This window comes from Arachis stenosperma, chromosome 5 (assembly GCF_014773155.1).
Source record: "Arachis stenosperma cultivar V10309 chromosome 5, arast.V10309.gnm1.PFL2, whole genome shotgun sequence".
Lineage (NCBI taxonomy): Eukaryota > Viridiplantae > Streptophyta > Magnoliopsida > Fabales > Fabaceae > Arachis > Arachis stenosperma.
In genome coordinates, this window is record NC_080381.1 from 96,553,889 (window position 1) to 96,573,808 (window position 19,920).

The 19,920-nt window shown below is 38.4% G+C and overlaps 1 non-coding gene across 1 annotated transcript; it reads left to right on the forward strand.

Annotated features, from left to right (window-relative positions):
• The first annotated feature begins 19,816 nt into the window (after window positions 1–19,816).
• Window positions 19,817–19,920, forward strand: LOC130984411 (small nucleolar RNA R71). The gene has a single exon (XR_009088349.1). It is a non-coding gene; the product is annotated as a small nucleolar RNA R71 (small nucleolar RNA).

Below are 19,920 nucleotides of genomic sequence, written 5' to 3' on the forward strand. Positions count from 1 at the left end.
CAATGGCTCCAATGACTTGGTAGCTCTCACACGTGAATTACACTTAGTCACAACTCCGCACAACTAACCAGCAATTGCACTGGGTCGTCCAAGTAATACCTTACGTGAGTAAGGGTCGATCCCACGGAGATTGTTGGTATGAAGCAATCTATGGTCATCTTGTAAATCTCAGTCAGGCTGATTCAAATATGATTGGATTAGATATTTAAAAGATAAATAAAATATACAAGAAATAAAGATAATGTTACTCATGTAATCCAATGGTGGGAATTTCAGATAGGTGCATGGAGGTGCTGTGTTCCTTCCGAATCTCTACTTTCTTATTACATTCATCCAATTCTTCTTACTCCTTTCCATGGCAAGCTGTATGTAGGGCATCACCGTTGTCAATGGCTACATCCCATCCTCTCAGTAAAAATTGTCCAAATGCTCTGTCACAACATGGCTAATCATCTGTCGGTTCTCAATCAGGTTGGAGTAGAATCTCTTGATTCTTTTGCGTCTGCCACTAACGCTCAGCATTCAGGAGTTTGAAGCTCGTCACAGTCATTCAATCCCAGAATCCTACTTGGAATACCACAGACAAGGTTATACTTTCCGGATTCCCATGAATGCCGCCATCAATTCTAGCTTATACCACGAAGATTCTGATCAAGGAATCCAAGAGATATGCACCCAGTCTAAGGTAGAACGGAAGTGGTTGTCAGTCACGTGCGTTCATAGGTGAGAATGTCGATGAGTGTTATGGATCATCACATTCATCAAGTTGAAGTGCAACTAATATCTTAGAACAGGAATAAATCGAATTGGATAGAAAATAATAGTAATTGCATTGAAACTTGAGGTACAGTAGAGCTCCACACCCTTAATCTATGGTGTGTAGAAACTCCACCGTTGAAATTACATAAGTGAAAGGTCCAGGCATGGACGAATGGCCAGCCCCCATGATCTGAGAACTAAATGTCCCAAGATGTCTAATATAATAGTAAACTATCCTATTTATGCTCGACTAGCTACTAGGGTTTACAAGAGTAAGTAATTGATGCATAAATCCACTTCCAGGGCCCACTTGGTGTATGTTTGGGCTGAGCTTGATCTATCCACGAGATGAGGCTTCTTTTGGAGTTGAACGCCAAGTTGTAATGTGTTTTGGGCGTTCAACTCCGGTTCGTGACGTGTTTCTGGCGTTTGACTCCAGACAGTAACAGGGAACTGGCGTTGAGCGCCAGTTTACGTCGTCTAATCACGAATAAAGTATGGACTATTATATATTGCTGAAAAGCCCTGGATGTCTACTTTCCAACGCTGTTGCGAGCAAGCCATTTCGAGTTATTTAGCTCCAAAAAACTCATTTCGAGTGCAGGGAGGTCAGATTCCAACAGCATCAGCAGTCCTTTGTTAGCTTCCTATCAGAGTTTTGCTCAGGTCCCTCAATTTCAGCCAGAAAATACCTGAAATCACAGAAAAATACAAGAACTCATAGTAAAGTCCAGAAATGTGAATTTAGCATAAAAGCTAATGAAAACATCCCTAAAAGTAACTAGATCATACTAAAAACTACCTAAAAGCAATGCCAAAAAGCATATAAATTATCCGCTCATCAGGAGAAAACATGAAGAAAACAAGGAAAAGCACACACAGCGAAGTGTGCGTGCGCAAAACCTTGCGTGCGTACGCACAAGCAAGGATTTCCATGTGTGTGTGCGCACAAGCACCTGTGCATACGCACAGGTCGATTTTTAGCCGAGTGTCCAGACGCACACGTCTGTATGTCCGTAAAGGACCCAACACGTGATTTCATTAATGAAACATGTGCAGCACATATTTTGGGGGCCTTTGGCCCATTTTGGAAGGATGAATTGCTGAACTGAAGTGCTATATGAGGGGAGATTCATCACATAGCAAAGGGAGCTCACTTTTATTTAGGTAGTAGTAGTATAGGAAGCTTCCATAGGAGTAGGAGTAGTGTAGCATTGCTCTCTTAGGGTTTAGGCAATTTCAATTGTAGCATTTTATAGCAAGCTTTAATTTTGGATGTTGATCAACTCTTTTGTAAGTACTCTTAATTTCCTCTTTAATTACATTGTCTTTATTTTCACTTTCCTTTTGTTAAAGTGCTTTGTTTATAGTTGCAATTTTGAGTTCTTGAAGTTTTGATTGTTGAATTTACTATTTCATGCTTCCTCTATGTTGATTGCTTGTTTATTATTGATATTGTTAATAGTTGGGTATAGTTTTATAATTTTCCTTGCAATTTTCCATACTTTACTTTTATGCACACAAGGTGTTTGTGAAAATGCCAACTTTAAATTTTGACTATATTTTTACACCTTGGCTTGTGGTTTGAGTTCCTAGGATACTAGAGTCATAATGTCCGACATTTAGTGGTAATTCTTGGGTAGTTAGTTGACTCTTGTTTCCATTGACGCTAGCCTTTTCTCAACTAGTTTGGTGAGTTGGCTAGGACTTATGGATTAAGGTCAATTATGCTTGCTTGACTTGCTCCTCGATGGTTGGGGTTAACGAGGTGAGACTAACTCATGATAATTACCATAGTTGTGGTTATGGCAATGATAGGATTCCTTGGATCCTCATTCCTAAGTCAAGGTCTATTTTATGCATTAATTCACAATTTTGCTCATTTCTTAGTTCTTTGATTTCTTAGTTCTTTTAATCTTCAATTTCTTGCTTGAAAACCCCTTTTGGCATTAACAACCAAGGAAGTGACACTGCAATTGCTTCCTAGGGAGAATGACCCGAGGTTTAGATACTCTCGGTTATCTTTTGTTTTGAATTGAAATATTTGATTGTGAGGATTGTTTGTTGATTTAGACTATACTTGCAACGAAAGAAATCTTATTTTGACAAAAATCTAGATCATCAAAAAGTCTTAATGTCACTCATCTAAAAAATAGTGGTGCTAAAATGGCGGCAGCTCATATGGCCCATTGCGCTAAGTCAAGATAGCAAGAAGCCCAATAATGCTTTTCAAATTCAGTGGCAGGCATAATTTATCACGAAAAGTTGATTTTTTTTTGCCTTTGTTTTAGTTTGTTTTGTGGTTAAACTTTGATAGAAGATTTGTTTTAGTTTTGATTTGCTTAGTAGTATTTTGGTGCACGGAATTACACTTCACACAACTGAACCAGCAAGTGCACTGGGTCGTCCAAGTCATACCTGAGTGAGTCAGGGTCGATCCCATGAGGAATATGATTTGAAGCAAGCTATGGTTATCTTGTAGATCTTAGTCAGGCGGATAGAAAAGTTGTTTGATTGTTTAAACGCATAAATGTAAAATAAATAAAATGTTACTCAGTTGAAGATAAAAGCAATGATAAGAAGATGGTTAAGGCTTGGAGATGCTTTGTTCTTCTGGATTAATCCAATCTTACTGTCTTCTTCAACTGTGAATGATTTCTTCTATGGCAGGCCGTATGTGATCAACGCCTTTCTTAAGAGATCGCCTACGCTCCTCAAGATCTGAACACCAGGATTATTGTAGATCCAGTCTGATTGAGGGTGAAGCTCCTACAGTTCATTCTCCTTAGTGATCCTTGATGAGCGGATAATTTATACGTTTTTTGGCAATGTTTTTAGGTAGTTTTTAGTATGATCTAGTTACTTTTAGGGATATTTTTAATAGTTTTTATGCAAAATTTACATTTCTGGACTTTACTATGAGTTTGTGTGTTTTTCTATGGTTTCAGGTATTTTCTGGCTGAAATTGAGGGACCTGAGCAAAAATCTTATAGGAGGCTGACAAAGGACAGCTGATGTTGTTAGATTCTGACCTCTCTGCACTCGAAATGAATTTTCTGGAGCTACAGAACTCCAAATGGTGCGCTCGCAATAGCGTTGGAAAATAGACATCCAGGGCTTTCCAGCAATTTATAATAGTTTATACTCCATTCAAGTTTAGATGACGCAAACTGGCGTTCAACGCTAGTTCCATGCTGCATTCTGGAGTAAAACGCCAGAAACATGTCACAAACCAGAGTTAAATGCCAAAAATACATTACAACTTGGCGTTTAACTCTAAGAGAAGCCTCTGCACATCTAAAGCTCAAGCTCAGCCCAAGCACACATCAAGGTGGGCCCCAGAAGCGGATTTCTGCACTTAGACTTGTTTCTGTAAACCCTAGTAACTAGTTTAGTATAAATAGAACTTTTTACTATTGTATTTACATCTTTGATCAGTTTATGCGATCTTAGACATTGGGGGCTGGCCTCTCGGCTATGCTTGGACCTTGTTCTGATGTATTTTCAATGGTGGAGTTTCTACACACCATAGATTAAGGTGTGGAGCTCTGTTGTACCTCGAGAATTAATGCAAGGTACTACTGTTTTTCTATTCAACTCTCGTTTATTTCTATTCTAAGATATCCATTCGCGCCTAAGAACCTGATGAATGTGATGATTATGTGACACTCATCATCATTCTCACCTATGAACGCGTGCCTGACAACCACTTCCGTTCTACAAGTAAATAAGCTAGAATGAGTATCTCTTGGGTTCCTTAACCAAAATCTCCGTGGTATAAGCTAGAATCCATTGGCAGAATTCTTGAGAATCTGGAAAGTCTAAACCTTGTCTATGGTATTCCGAGTAGGATTCAGGGATTGAATGACTATGACGAGCTTCAAACTTGCGAGTGTTGGGAGTAGTGACAGACACAAAAGGATCAATGGATCCTATTCCAGCATGATCGAGAACCGATAGATGATTAGCCGTGCTGTGACAGAGCACCTGGACCATTTTCACTGAGAGGATGGACGGTAGCCATTGACAACGGTGATCCTCCAACATACAGCTTGCCATGGAAAGGAATATGCACGATTGGATGGAGACAGCCAGAAAGCAGACGTTCAAAGAGCCATACAGCACCTTCATACGCTTATCTGAAATTCCCACCAATGAATTACATAAGTATCGTTATCTTTATTTTATGCTTTATTTATCTTTATTTTCGAAAACCATTATAACCATTAGAATCCGCCTGACTGAGATTTACAAGATGACCATAGCTTGCTCCATACCAACAGTCTCCGTGGGATCGACCCTTACTCACGTAAGGTTTATTACTTGGACGACCCAGTGCACTTGCTGGTTAGCGATGGGAAGTTGTGAAGAAAGTGCTGAGATTATAAACGCGCATACCAAGTTGAGCACCATTGTTAGAGATCACAATTTCGTGCATCAAGTTTTTGGCGCCGTTGCCGGGGATTGTTTGACTTTGGACAACTAACGGTTCATCTTGTTACTCAGATTAGGTAATTTTCTTATTATTTTCTTTTCAAAAAGTTTTCAAAAATCTTTCAAAATTTTTCTTTTCTTTTTTGTTTTTCTAATAATAATTTTCGAAAAAAAACCAAAAAAAATTAATAAAATCATAAAGACCAAAAAAATATATTTTGTTTTTCTTGTTTGAGTCTAGTGTCAATTTTTAAGTTTGGTGTCAATTGCATATTTTTTTGTTATCAAGAATTTTTGAAAACTCATGCATAGTATTCTTCATGATCTTCAAGTTGTTCTTGGTGAGTCTCCTTGTTTGATCTTGTGATTTTCATATTTTGTGTCTTTTCTTGTTTTTCATATGCATTTTTAGTTTGTTTGTGTCTAAACATGAAAAATCTCTAAGTTTGGTGTCTTGCATGTTTTTCTTTTCTTGAAAACTTTTCAAAAATAAGTCTTGATGTTCATCTTGATCTTCAAAGTGTTCTTGGTGTTCATCTTGACATTCATAGTGTTCTTGCATGCATTATTGGTTTTGATCCAAAATTTTCATATTTTGGGTCATATTTGTGTTTTTTTTCTCCTCGTTAAAAATTAAAAAATAAAAAAATATCTTTCCCTTATTTTTCTCATAAATTTTGAAATCTGTGGGTTGACTTGGTCAAAATTTTTTAAAATAAGTTATTTCTTATTAGTCAAGTCAAGATTTCAATTTTAAAAATCTTATCTTTTCAAAATCTTTTTCAAAAATCAAATCTTTTCCATTTTTTTATTATTTTCGAAAATTTAAAAAAAATTGTTTTTGAAAATCTTTTTCTTATTTTTCTTTTATTTTCAAAAACTTTACTAACAATTAATGTGATTGATTCAAAAATTTGAATTTTGTTACTTTCTTGTTAAGAAAGATTCAATCTTTAAATTCTAGAATCATATCTTTTAGTTTCTTGTTAGTCAAGTAATCATTTTAATTTTAAAAATAAAATCTTTTTCAACCATATCTTTTCCATCATATCATTCCAAACATATCTTTTTTTAAATGAAATCTTTTTCAAAATCAATTTCAAAATCTTTTCTAACTTCTTATCTTTTCAAAATTGATTTTCAAATCTTTTTTAACTAACTAATTGACTTTTTGTTTGTTTCTTATCTTTTTCAAAACCACCTAACTACTTTTCTATCTCTAATTTTCGAAAATCACTAATCATTTTTCAAAAACAATTTTTGAAAACTCCTCTCTCTCATCTCCTTCTATTTATTTATTTATTTACTAACATTTCTCTTCATCTAAAATTTCGAACCCTCTCTTCTCCTCTTTGTTCGAACTTTTCTCTTTTCCTTCTTCTATTCTTTTCTTCTTCTACTCACATAAAGGAATCTCTATACTGTAACATAGAGGATTCCTCTTCTTTTCTGTTCTATTCTTTTTCATATGAGCAGGAGCAAGGACAAGGACATTCTTGTTAAAGCAGATCCTGAACCTGAAAGGACTCTAAGGAGGAAGCTAAGGGAAGCTAAAGCACAACCCTCTAGAGAGGACTTGACAGAAACATTCGAAAAAGAAGAAGATATGGCAGCCAAAAATAAAAACAATGCCAACAATGCAAGGAAGATGCTTGGTGACTTCACTGCACCAAATTCCAACTTACATGGAAGAAGCATCTCAATCCCTGCCATTGGAGCAAACAATTTTGAGCTAAAGCCTCAATTAGTTTCTTTGATGCAACAGAATTGCAAGTTTTATGGACTTCCATCAAAAGATCCTTTTCAGTTCTTAACTAAATTCTTACAGATATGTGATACTGTTAAGACCAATAGGGTTGATCCCGAGGTCTACAGGCTTATACTTTTCCCTTTTTGCTGTAAGAGATAGAGCTACAGTATGGTTGGATTCTCAACCTAAAGACAGCCTAAACACTTGGGATAAGCTGGTCATGGCTTTCTTAGCCAATTTCTTTCCTCCTCAAAACCTGAGCAAGCTTAGAGTGGATGTTCAAACCTTAAGATAAAAAGAAGGGGAATCCCTCTATGAAGCTTGGGAGAGATACAAGCAACTGACCAAAAAGTGTCTTTCTGACATGCTTTCAGAATGGACCATCCTGGATATATTCTATGATGGTCTGTCTGAATTGTCTAAGATGTCATTGGACCATTCTACAGGTGGATCTATTCACCTAAAGAAAACGCCTGCAGAAGCTCAGGAACTCATTGACATGGTTGCAAATAACCAGTTCATGTACACTTCTGAAAGGAATCCTGGGAGTAATGGGACGCCTCAAAAGAAGGGAGTTCTTGAAATTGATGCTCTGAATGCCATATTGGCTCAGAACAAAATATTGACCCAATAAGTCAATATGATATCTCAGAGTCTGAATGGATTGAAAAATACATCCAACAATACTAAAGAAGCATCTTCTGAAGAAGAAGCTTATGATCCTAAGAAGCCTGCAATGGTAGAGGTAAATTACATGGGTGAAGCCTTTTGGCAACACCTACAACCCTTCATGGAGAAATCATCCGAATTTTTCATGGAAGGATCCACAGAAGCAAGGCTTCAATAATAACAATGGTGGAAGAAACAGGTTTAGCAATAGCAAGCCTTTTCTATCATCTTCTCAACAACAGACAGAGAATTCTGAGCAGAGCCCCTCTAGCTTAGCAAACATAGTCTCTGATCTATCTAAGACCACTTTAAGTTTCATGAATGAAACAAGGTCCTCCATTAGAAATTTGGAGACATAAGTGGGTCAGCTGAGTAAGAAAATCACTGAAACTCCTCCTAGTACTCTCCCAAGCAATACAGAAGAGAATCCAAAAAGAGAATGCAAGGCCATTGATATAATCAACATGGCTGAATCCAAGGAGGAAGGGGAGGACGTGAATCCCAATGAGGAAGACCTCATGGGACGCCCTCCAGACAGAAAGGAGTTCCCCTATTGAGGACCTAAAGGAAAATGAGGCTCAAATAGAGACCATAGAGATTCCATTAAACCTCTTTTTGCCATTGATGAGCTCTGAGAACTATTCTTCCTCTGAAGAGGATGAAGATGTAACTGAAGAGCAAGTTGCTCAATATCTAGGAGCCATCATGAAGCTGAATGCCAAGTTGTTTGGTAGTGAGACTTGGGAAGATGAACCTCCCTTACTCATTAGTGAATTAAATACATGGGTTCAGCAAACTTTACAACAAAAGAAACAAGATCCTGGTAAATTCTTAATACCCTGTACCATAGGCACCATGACCTTTGAGAAGGCTCTGTGTGACTTGGGGTCAAGTATAAATCTTATGCCACTCTCTGTAACGGAGAAACTGTAGATCTTTGAGGTACAAGCTGCAAGAATCTCATTAGAGATGGCAGACAAGTCAATAAAACAAGCTTATAGATTGGTAGAGGACGTGTTAGTAAAGGTTAAAGGCCTTTACATCCCTGCTGACTTCATAATCCTAGACACTGGGAAGGATGAGGATGAATGCATCATCCTTGGAAGACCCTTCCTAGCCACAGCAAGAGCTGTAATTGATGTTGACAGAGGAGAGCTAGTCCTTCAATTGAATGAGGACTACCTTGTGTTTAAAGCTCAAGGATCTTCCTCTGCAACCATGGAGAGGAAGCATGAACAGCTTCTCTCAATGCAGAGTCAAACAGAGCCTCCAAAGTCAAACTCTAAGTTTGGTATTGGGAGGCCACAACCAAACTCTAAGTTTGGTGTTGAACCCCTGCATTCAAACTCTAAGTTTGGTGTTGGGAGGTCCCAACAATGCTCTGAACATCTGTGAAGCTCCATGAGAGCTCACTGTCAAGCTATTGACATTAAAGAAGCACTTATTGGGAGGCAACCCAATTTTTATTTATCTATATTTTTTTGTTTTTTTATGTTTTATTATGTTTATGATCATGTGGAGTCACAAAACAATTGAAAAAATTAAAAATAGAATAAAAAATAGCAGAAGAAAAAGCACACCCTGGAGGAAGAGCTGTCTGGTGCTTAAACGCCAGAAACAAGCATCTGTCTGGCGTTTAACGCCAGAAACAAGCACCAAGCTGGCGTTTAACGCCATAAACAAGTATCAGGCTGGCGTTAAATGCTAGAAATAGGTTACATTTGGGCATTTAACGCCAGAAACAAGCTGCAGTCTGGTGTTAAACGCCAGGATTGCATATAGAGGGCATTTTACACGCTTAAGGGGTGCAGGGATGAGAAATCCTTGACACCTCAGGATCTGTGGACCCCACAGGATCCCCACCTACCTTATCCCTCTCTCTCACACCTTTTCATATCACCTTTCCCCATCACCTCTTCACCACTCTCATCCATCCTCTCTTCCCCATAAACCCCACCTACCTTCAAATTCAAAATCTCTTTCCTACCCAAACCTACCCTAAATGACCGAACCCATACCCCTCTCCCCCCAATAATCCCTTTCTACTTTTGCTCGAGGGTGAGCAACATTCTAAGTTTGGTGTGGTAAAAGCATAGCTTTTTTGTTTTTCCATAACCATTGATGGCACTTAAGGCCAGAGAAACCTCTAGAAAAAGGAAAAGGGAAGGCAAAAGCTTCCATCTCCGAGTCATGGGAGATGGAGAGATTCATCTCAAGGGTTCAAAGCTCAGTAGTAGAGCATTTGACTGCACATCAAGAGAGCCCACTCATGGACCTCAACAAGAGCATGTGGAATTCCCTCATCAAGTAATCCTTGAGATGCCTCAAGGGATACATTTTCCTCCACACAACTATTGGGAGCAACTAAGGATAGGAGCACCAAAATTTCTATGGATGAAGCAATAGAGGCAAGGAAGAGACATAGAGGAGCTCAAGAACACCATTGGTCCTTCAAGAAGAAGCCGCCACCATTTCTAAGGTGGACTCATTCCTTAACTTCCTTGTTCTATTCTCTCTGTTTTTCGATTTTATGCTTTATGTTTGTCTATGTTTTGAGTCTTTACTACATGATCATTAGTATTTAGTAACTATGTCTTAAGGATATGAATAATTCCATGAATCCTTCACCTTTCTTAAATGAAATATGTTTTTAATACAAAAGAACAAGAAATACATGAGTTTCGAATTCATCCTTGAAATTAGTTTAATTATATTGATGTGGTGACAATACTTTTTGTTTTCTGAATGAATGCTTGAACAGTGCATATTTTTTATCTTGTTGTTTATGAATGTTAAAATTGTTGGCTCTTGAATGAATGATGAAAAAGAGAAATGTTATTGATGATCTGAAAAATCATAAAATTGATTCTTGAAGCAAGAAAAAGCAGTGAATAAAAAGCTTGCGAAAAAAATTTTTAAAAGAAAAAGAAAAAGCAAGCAGAAAAAGTCAATAGCCCTTAAAACCAAAAGGCAAGGGTAAAAAGGATCCAAGGCTTTGAGCATCAATGGATAGGAGTGCGCAAGGAAATAAATCCAGGCCTAAGCGGCTGAATCAAGCTGTCCCTAACCATTTGCTTGTGGCATGCAGGTCCAAGTGAAAAGCTTGAGACTGAGTGGTTAAAGTCGTGATCCAAAGCAAAAGAGTGTGCTTAAGAACCCTGGACACCTCTAATTGGGGACTTTAGCAAAGCTAAGTCACAATCTAAAAAGGTTCACCCAGTTATGTGTCTGTGGCATTTATATATCCGGTGGTAATACTGGAAAACAAAGTGCTTAGGGCCACGACCAAGACTCATAAAAGTAGCTGTGTTCAAGAATCAACATACTTAACTAGGAGAATTAATAACACTATCTGAACTCTGAGTTCCTATAGATGCCAATCATTCTAAACTTCAAAGGATAAAGTGGGATGCCAAAACTGTTTAGAAGCAAAAAGCTACAAGTCCCGCTCATCTAATTAGAACTAAGCTTCATTGATGTTTTGGGATTTATAGTATATTCTCTTCTTTTTATCCTATTTGATTTTCAGTTTCTTGGGGACAAGCAACAATTTAAGTTTGGTGTTGTGATGAGCGGATAATTTATACGCTTTTTGGCATTGTTTTTAGGTAGTTTTTAGTAGGATCTAGTTACTTTTAGGGATGTTTTTATTAGTTTTTATGCAAAATTTACATTTCTGGACATTACTATGAGTTTGTGTGTTTTTCTGTGGTTTCAGGTATTTTCTGGCTGAAATTGAGGGACCTGAGCAAAAATCTGATAGAAGGCTGACAAAAGACTGCTGATGTTGTTAGATTCTGACCACCCTGCACTCAAAATGGATTTTGAACTCCAAATGGCACGCTCCCAATTGCAATGGAAAGTAGACATCCAGGGCTTTCCAGCAATATATAATCGTCCATACTTCATTCAAGTTTAGACAACGCAAACTGGCGTTCAACGCCAGTTCTATGCTGCATTCTGGAGTAAAACGCCAGAAACACGTCACAAACCAGAGTTAAACGCCAAAAACACATTACAACTTGGCGTTTAATTCCAAGAGAAGCCTCTGCATGTGTAAAGCTCAAGCTCAGCCCAAGCACATATCAAGGTGGGCCCCGGAAGCGGATTTCTGCACTTAGACTTTTTTTTGTAAACCCTAGTAACTAGTTTAGTATAAATAGAACTTTTTACTATTGTATTTACATCTTTGATCAGTTTATGCGATCTTAGACATTAGGGGCTGGCCTCTTGGCCATGCCTGGACCTTTTTCTTATGTATTTTTAACGGTGGAGTTTCTAAACACCATAGATTACGGTGTGGAGCTCTGCTGTACCTTGAGAATTAATGCAAAGTACTATTATTTTTCTATTCAACTCTCGTTTATTTCTATTCTAAGATATCCATTCGCACCTAAGAACCTGATGAATGTGATGATTATGTGACACTCATCATCATTCTCACCTATGAACGCGTGCCTGACAACCAGTTTCGTTCTAAAAGTAAATAAGCTAGAATGAGTATCTCTTGGGTTCCTTAACCAAAATCTTCGTGGTATAAGCTAGAATCCATTGGCAGAATTCTTGAGAATCTGGAAAGTCTAAACCTTGTCTATGGTATTCCGAGTAGGATTCAGGGATTGAATGACTATGACGAGCTTCAAACTGGCAAGTGTTGGGAGTAGTGACAGACACAAAAGGATCAATGGATCCTATTCCAGCATGATCAAGAACCGACAGATGATTAGCCGTGCCGTGATAGAGCACCTGGACCATTTTCACTAAGAGGATGGACGGTAGCCATTGACAACGGTGATCCCCAACATACAGCTTGCCATGGAAAGGAATATGCACGATTGGATGGAGACAGCCGGAAAGCAGACGTTCAAAGAGCCATACAGCACCTTCATACGCTTATCTGAAATTCCCACCAATGAATTACATAAGTATCTTTATCTTTATTTTATGCTTTATTTATCTTTATTTTCGAAAACCATTATAACCATTAGAATCCGCCTGACTGAGATTTACAAGATGACCATAGCTTGCTCCATACCAACAGTCTCCGTGGGATCGACCCTTACTCACGTAAGGTTTATTACTTGGACGACCCAGTGCACTTGCTGGTTAGTGATGCGAAGTTGTGAAGAAAGTGCTGAGATTATAAACGCGCATACCAAGTTGAGCGCCATTGTTAGAGATCACAATTTTGTGCACCAATCCTACTCAAAACGCCACAGATAAGGTCGAATCTTCCGGATCAGAGAATGCTGTGCCCTTGGTTCTAGCCTTTACCACAAAGACTCTAATCTTCACATACCTCGGCTGAACCGGTGTCTCGAGAAGTCCCCAATGAAGTCGTGGATTAGCCGTCTAAGAGATGTATAATCAAGTTAGCGGTTCAAAATTATCTGATGAGAGACTCACTCTGAACCCATGTAGAATGAGATAACCTTATGCCAGTTCAACGCCTTCATATTGATGAAGAACGAATATACATCTTAGAATAGAGAATCAAACATGTATTGAGGTAGAACAGTAGTACTTTATTAATCCATAAAACTCAGCAGAGCTCCTCCCCTCAACATAGGAGGTTTAGAAACTCATACTGATAGAAAATACAATGTGGAATTCGAAAATATGCTAGAGGTGTGAACAAGGGTGATCCTTGTTCTATATATACTAATTTAATGACTAAGGATTACATAAGAAGGGTAAAACATGTCTTTTAGTGCTAAAATCCACTTTTGGGGCCCACTTGGTGAGTGTTTGGGCTGAGCTTCATTGAGATCCACATGCTGGGAGGCCTCTAGGGCATTGAACGTTGGTTAGGGTGTCCTTTTTGGGTGTTGGACGCTGGTCTCTTCTCCTTTGGGCGCTGGACGCCATTATAGGCCAGGAGGCTGGCGTTGAACGCTAGTTTTGGGCCTTCAATTTTGAAGCAAAGCATAGACTATTATACATTGCTAGAAAGCTCTGGATGTTATCTTTCCATAGTCATTAAGAAAGCTTTATTTATACTTCTGTAGCTCTAGAAAATTGCTTTCGAGTGCAAGAAGGTCAGATCCAGACAACATCTGCAGTGCTTTCTCTGTCTCTGAATCAGACTTTTGCTCCAGCTCCTTAATTTCAGCCAGAAAATACCTGAAATTGCATAAAAACACATAAAATCAAATTAGAATCGAAAAAATGTGAATTTTGCACTGAAACCTATTAAAACTCAATAAAACTTAAACAAAATATAGTAACAACTATATAAAAATGATGGCAAAAAGCGTATCAAATATCCGCTCATCAGAACACCAACCTTAAACTGTTGCTTGTCCCCAAGCAACCAAAAAAAAGTACGATAAAAAGAAGAGTAAGATACAATAAATCTCAGAGTTTTCAATGAAGCTCAGTTTCAAATAGATGAGCGGGACTTAGTAGCTTTTTGCTTCTGAATAGTTTTGGCATCTCACTATCGATTGAAACTTAGGCGTGTTGGTCTCTTTAGGAACTTAGAATCCATATGATATCATTGACTCTCCTATTTTAGTTCTTTTTTATTCTTGGACATAGTTTTTTAGAGTTTTGATCGTGACCCTAAGCACATTGTTTTCCAATATTACCACCGGATACATAAATGCCACAGACACTTAATTGGGAAAACCCTTTTGGATTGTGATTCAGCTTTGCTATACTCCCCAGATAAGGGTGTCCAGAGTTCTTAAGCACACTCTTTTTGCTTTGGATCATGACTTTAACTGTTCAGTCCCAAGCTTTTCACTTGACACTGTTTGAGCCGCTTAGGCCAAGATTTTGTTTCTTTTTAGACCCTCTTAACCATTGATGCTCACAGCCTTGGATCCTTTTACCCATGCCTTTTAGTTTAAAGAGCTATTGGCTTTGTCTGCTTTTTATTTTTCATTCATATTTTATTTTATTTTAGTTTTTTTTTTCGTATAAGCATATATATATATAATTTTTTTCTTTTATTGCTTTTTTTTCTTTTTGCTGCTTTTTCTTACTTCAAGAATCACTTTTGGATTTTTTAGATTGCCAATAATATTTCTCCTTTTTCATCATTATTTCAAGAGCCAACATTCTTAATTCCAACTTCAATTATGCACTGTTCATTCATACATTCAGAAAACGAAAGTAATGCCACCACATCAAAATAATTGACTTTTCTTATTATAGAACTCGAAATTCATGTATCTCTCACTTCTTTTAAAATAAAATTTTCTTTTAAGTAAGGTGAAAGATATATGGAACATTTTATAACTTTAAGACATAAATAAAAATGATCATGCAATAAGAAGAAGAGAACAGACAATAAAACATAACACAAAATAGAAAAATAACATAAGAGAAGGGGGTTAAGAGAACAAATCCACCTTAGTGATGGTGGCTACTGCTCCTCCTTGAGCATCCAATGTAGTGCTTGATCTCTTAAATGTCACGCCCTTGTCTCTCCTGTTCTTCCCTCACAGCCCTTTGATCTTCTCTTAGTTCATTGAGAATGCGGGAATGCTCTTGATGCTCCATCCTCAATTGCTCCATATTAGTGTTCAATTCTCCAAGAGAATTATGCAATTGGTTCTAATAGCCTTGAGGAGGAAATTGCATCCCATGAGGTATCTCAGGGATTTCTTACTGAGGCAGTTGTACAGGCTCACGTGCATGCTCTCTAGTTTACTCCATCCTCTTCTTAGTGATAGGCTTGTCCTCCTCAATGAAGATGTCTCCTTCTATGATAATTCTAACTGAATTGCATAGGTGACAAATAAGGTGAGGGAATGCTAACCTTGCTTGGGTGGAAGGCTTCTCAGCTATCTTGTACAGTTCTTGAGGTATTACTTCATGTACTTCCACCCTACTTCCAATCATGATGCAATGAATCATGATGGCTCTGTCAATGGTTACTTCTGACCGATTGCTAGTAGGGATGATAGAGCGTTGGATGAATTCCAACCATCCTCTAGCTACGGGCTTGAGGTCAAGCCTTCCCAGTTGAATGGGCTTGCCTTGAGAATCCCTTTTCCACTTTGCTCTTTCCACACAGATGTCTGAGAGCACTTGATCCAGTCTTTGATCAAAGTTGACTCTTCTAGTGTAAGGATGTGGGTCTCCTTGCATCAAAGTCAAATTGAACATCAACCTCACACTTTCTGGACTAAAGTCTAAGATTCTTCCTCATACCATGGTGCTCCAATTCTTGGGATTTAGGTTTACACTAATGTCATGGTTTTTGGTGCACGAAATTGTGATCATCAACAATGGCTCCAAAGACTTGGTAGCACTCTCAAACGTGAATCACACTTAGTCACAACTCCGCACAACTAACCAGCAAGTGCACTGGGTCGTCCAAGTAATACCTTACGTGAGTAAGGGTCGATCCCATGGAGATTATTGGTATGAAGCAAGCTATGGTCATTTTGAAAGTCTCAGTTAGGCAGATAATAAATGTTATGGAGTTTTTGAATAGTAAATAAATAAAACAAAAAATAAAGATAGAGTTACTCATGTAATTCAATGGTACGAATTTCAGATAAGTTCATGGAGGTGCTGTGTTCCTTCTGAATCTTTGCTTTCCAACTGCTTTCATCCAATCCTTCTTACTCCTTTCCATGGCAAGCTGTATGTAGGGCATCACCGTTGTCAATGGCTACATCCCATCCTCTCAGTGAAAATGGTCCAAATGCTCTGTCACGGCACGGCTAACATCTGTCGGTTCTCGATCATGTTGGAATAGAATCCCTTGATTCTTTTGCATTTGTTATCACGCCCAACAATCGCAAGTTTAAAGCTCGTCACGGTCATTCAATACCGGAATCCTACTCGGAATACCACAGACAAGGTTAGACTTTCTGGATTCCCATGAATGCCGCCATCAATTCTAGCTTATACCACAAAGATTTTGATTAAGGAATCTAAGAGATATGCGCCCGGTCTAAGGTAGAACGGAAGTGGTTGTCAGTCACGCGTTCATAGGTGAGAATGATGATGAGTGTCACGGATCATCACATTCATCATGCTGAAGTGCAACGAATATCTTAGAATAAGAACAAGCGGAATTGAATAGAAAATAGTAGTAATTGCATTGAAACTTGAGGTACAGCAGAGCTCCACACCCTTAATCTATGGTGTGTAGAAACTCCACCGTTAAAAATACATAAGTGATGAAGGTTCAGGCATGGCCGAATGGCTAGCCCCCAAAACGTGATCAATAGTCTCCTAAGATGAATAATAAAAGAAAACTGAGACCAAAGATATATAATACAATAGTAAAAGGTCCTATTTATACTAGACTAGCTAATAGGGTTTACAGAAGTAAGTAATTGATGCAGAAATCCACTTCCGGGGCCCACTTGGTGTGTGCTTGGGTTGAACTTGATCTTTACACGAGCTGAGGCTTATCTTGGAGTTGAACGCCAAGTTGTAACGTGTTTTTGGCGTTCAACTCTGGTTCGTGACGTGTTTCTGGCATTTGACTCCAGAATGCAGCATGGAACTGGCATTGAGCGCCAGTTTACATCGACAAATCTCGAATAAAGTATGGACAATTATATATTTCTGGAAAGCTCTGGATGTCTACTTTCCAACGCCATTGAGAGCACGCCATTTGGAGTTCTGTAACTCCAGAAAATCCATTTCGAGTGTAGGGAGATTAGAATCCAACAACATCAGCAGTCCTTTGTCAGCCTTCTTATCAGAGTTTTGCTCAGGTCCCTCAATTTCAGCCAGAAAATACCTGAAATCATAGAAAAACACACAAACTCATAGTAAAGTCCGAAAAATGTGAATTTAGCATAAAAACTAATGAAATCATCCCTAAAAGTAACTAGATCATACTAACAACTACCTAAAAATAATGCCAAAAAGCATATAAATTATCCGCTCATCACAACACCAAACTTAAATTGTTGCTTGTCCCCAAGAAACTGAAAATCAACTAGGATAAAAAGAAGAGAATATACTATAAATCTCAAAATATCAATGAATATTAGTTCTGATTGCTGAAGTGTTTTGGGGAAGAGTGTTTATTGGAAAGAGAGGATGAATGTTGAGAATAGGGGAGAATATGGTAGGTGGGGATCCTGTGGGGTCCACAGATCCTAAGATAATCCTGTGGGGTCCATAGATCCTGAGGTGTCAAGGATTTACATCCCTGCACCAATTAGGCATATAAAATGCCTTTGCATGCAATTCTGGCGTTTAAACGCCGAAGTGATGCATGTTTTGGGCGTTCAACGCCCATGTGCAGCATGTTTCTGGCGTTGACGCCAGTTCCATGCTTGTTTCTGGCATTCAATGCCAGATCTATGCTCTATTCTGGCGTTGAACGCCAGCCAGATGCTCCTTACTGGTGTTTAGTTCTTCATCCAGGGTGTGATTTTTCTTCTGCTATTTTTTATTCTGTTTTTAATTTTAATATTTTTTTTGTGACTCCACATGATCATGAACCTAATAAAACATAAAAGAACAATGAAAATAAAATAAAATTAGATAAATAAAAATTGGGTTGCCTCCCAATAAGCGCTTCTTTAATGTCAATAGCTTGACAGTGGGCTCTCATGAAGCCACACAGGTGATCAGGTCATTGTTGTATTGTCCCAAGACCAAACTTAGAGTTTGGTTGTGGCCTCCCAAAACCAAACTTAGAGTTTGATTGTGGGGGATCTGTTTGACTCTGTACTGAGAGAAGCTTTTCATGCTTCCTCTCCATTGTTAAAGAAGATCATTGAGCTTTAAACACAAGGTAGTCCCCATTCAATTGAAGGACTAATTCTCCTCTGTTAACATCTATCACAGTTCCTGCTATGGCTAGGAAGGGTCTTCCAAGGATGATGCATTCATCCTCCTCCTTCCTAGTGTCTAAGATTATGAAATCAGCAGGGATGTAAAGGCCTTCAACCTTTACCAACACGTCCTCTACCAATCCATAAGCTTGTCTTACTGACTTGTCTGCCATTTGTAATGAGAATAAGGCAGGATGTACCTCAATGATCCCCAGTTTCTCCATTACAGATAGTGGCATAAGATTTATGCCTGACCCTAGGTCACACAGAGCTTTCTCAAAGGTCATGGTGCCTATGGTACATGGTATTACGAATTTGCCAGGATCTTATCTCTTTTGAGGTAAAGTTTGCTGAATCCAGGTATCTAGTTTACTAATGAGTAAGGGAGGTTCACCTTCCCAAGTCTCATTACCAAATAACTTGGCATTCAGTTTCATGATAGCTCTTAGATATTGAGCAACTTGCTCTCCAGTTACATCTTCATCCTCTTCAAAGGAAGAATAGTTTTCAGAGCTCATGAATGGTAGAAGAAGTTTTAATGGAATCTCTATGGTCTCTATATGAGCCTCAGATTCCCTTGGGTCCTCAATAGGGAACTCCTTCTTGCTTGAGAGACGTCCCCTGAGACCTTCCTCATTGGGATTTGCATCCTCTCCCTCCTTCTTGCATTCGGCCATGTTGATTATATCAATGGCCTTGCACTCTCTTTTTGGATTCTCTTCAGTATTGCTTGGTAGAGTACTAGGAGGAGTTTCAGATTTTCTTACTCAGCTGGCCCACTTGTGCCTCTAGATTTCTGATGGAGGACCTTGTTTCACTCATGAAACTTAAAGTGGCCTTAGACAGATCAGAGACTAAATTTGCTAAGTTAGAGGTACTCTATTCATAATCCTCTGTCTGTTGCTGAGAAGATGATGGATAAGGCTTAATATTGCTAAGCCTATTTCTTCCACCATTATTAAAGCCTTGTTGAGGCTTTTGTTGATCCTTCCATGAGAAAATTGGATGATTTCTCCATGATGAATTATAGGTGTTTCCATAAGGTTCACCCATATAATTTACCTCAGCTATTGCAGGGTTCTCAGGATCATAAGCTTCTTCTTCAGAAGATGCCTCTTTAGTACTGTTGGATGCATTTTGCCATCCATTCAGACTTTGAGAAATCATGTTGACTTGATGAGTCAACATTTTGTTCTGAACCAATATGGCATTCAGAGCATCAATTTCAAGAACTCCCTTCCTTTGAGGCATCCCATTATTCATGGAATTCCTCTCAGAACTGTACATGAGCTGGTTATTTGCAATCATGTCAATAAGTTCTTGAGCTTCTGCAGGCGTTTTCTTTAGGTGAATGGATCCACCTGCAGAATGGTCCAATGACATTTTAGTGAACTCAGATAGACCATAATAGAATAAATCTATCATGGTCCATTCTAAAAACATGTCAGAAGGACATCTTTTGGTCATCTGCTTGTATCTTTCCCAAGCTTCATAGAGGGATTCACCATATTTTTGTTTGAAGGTTTGAATATCCACTCTAAGCTT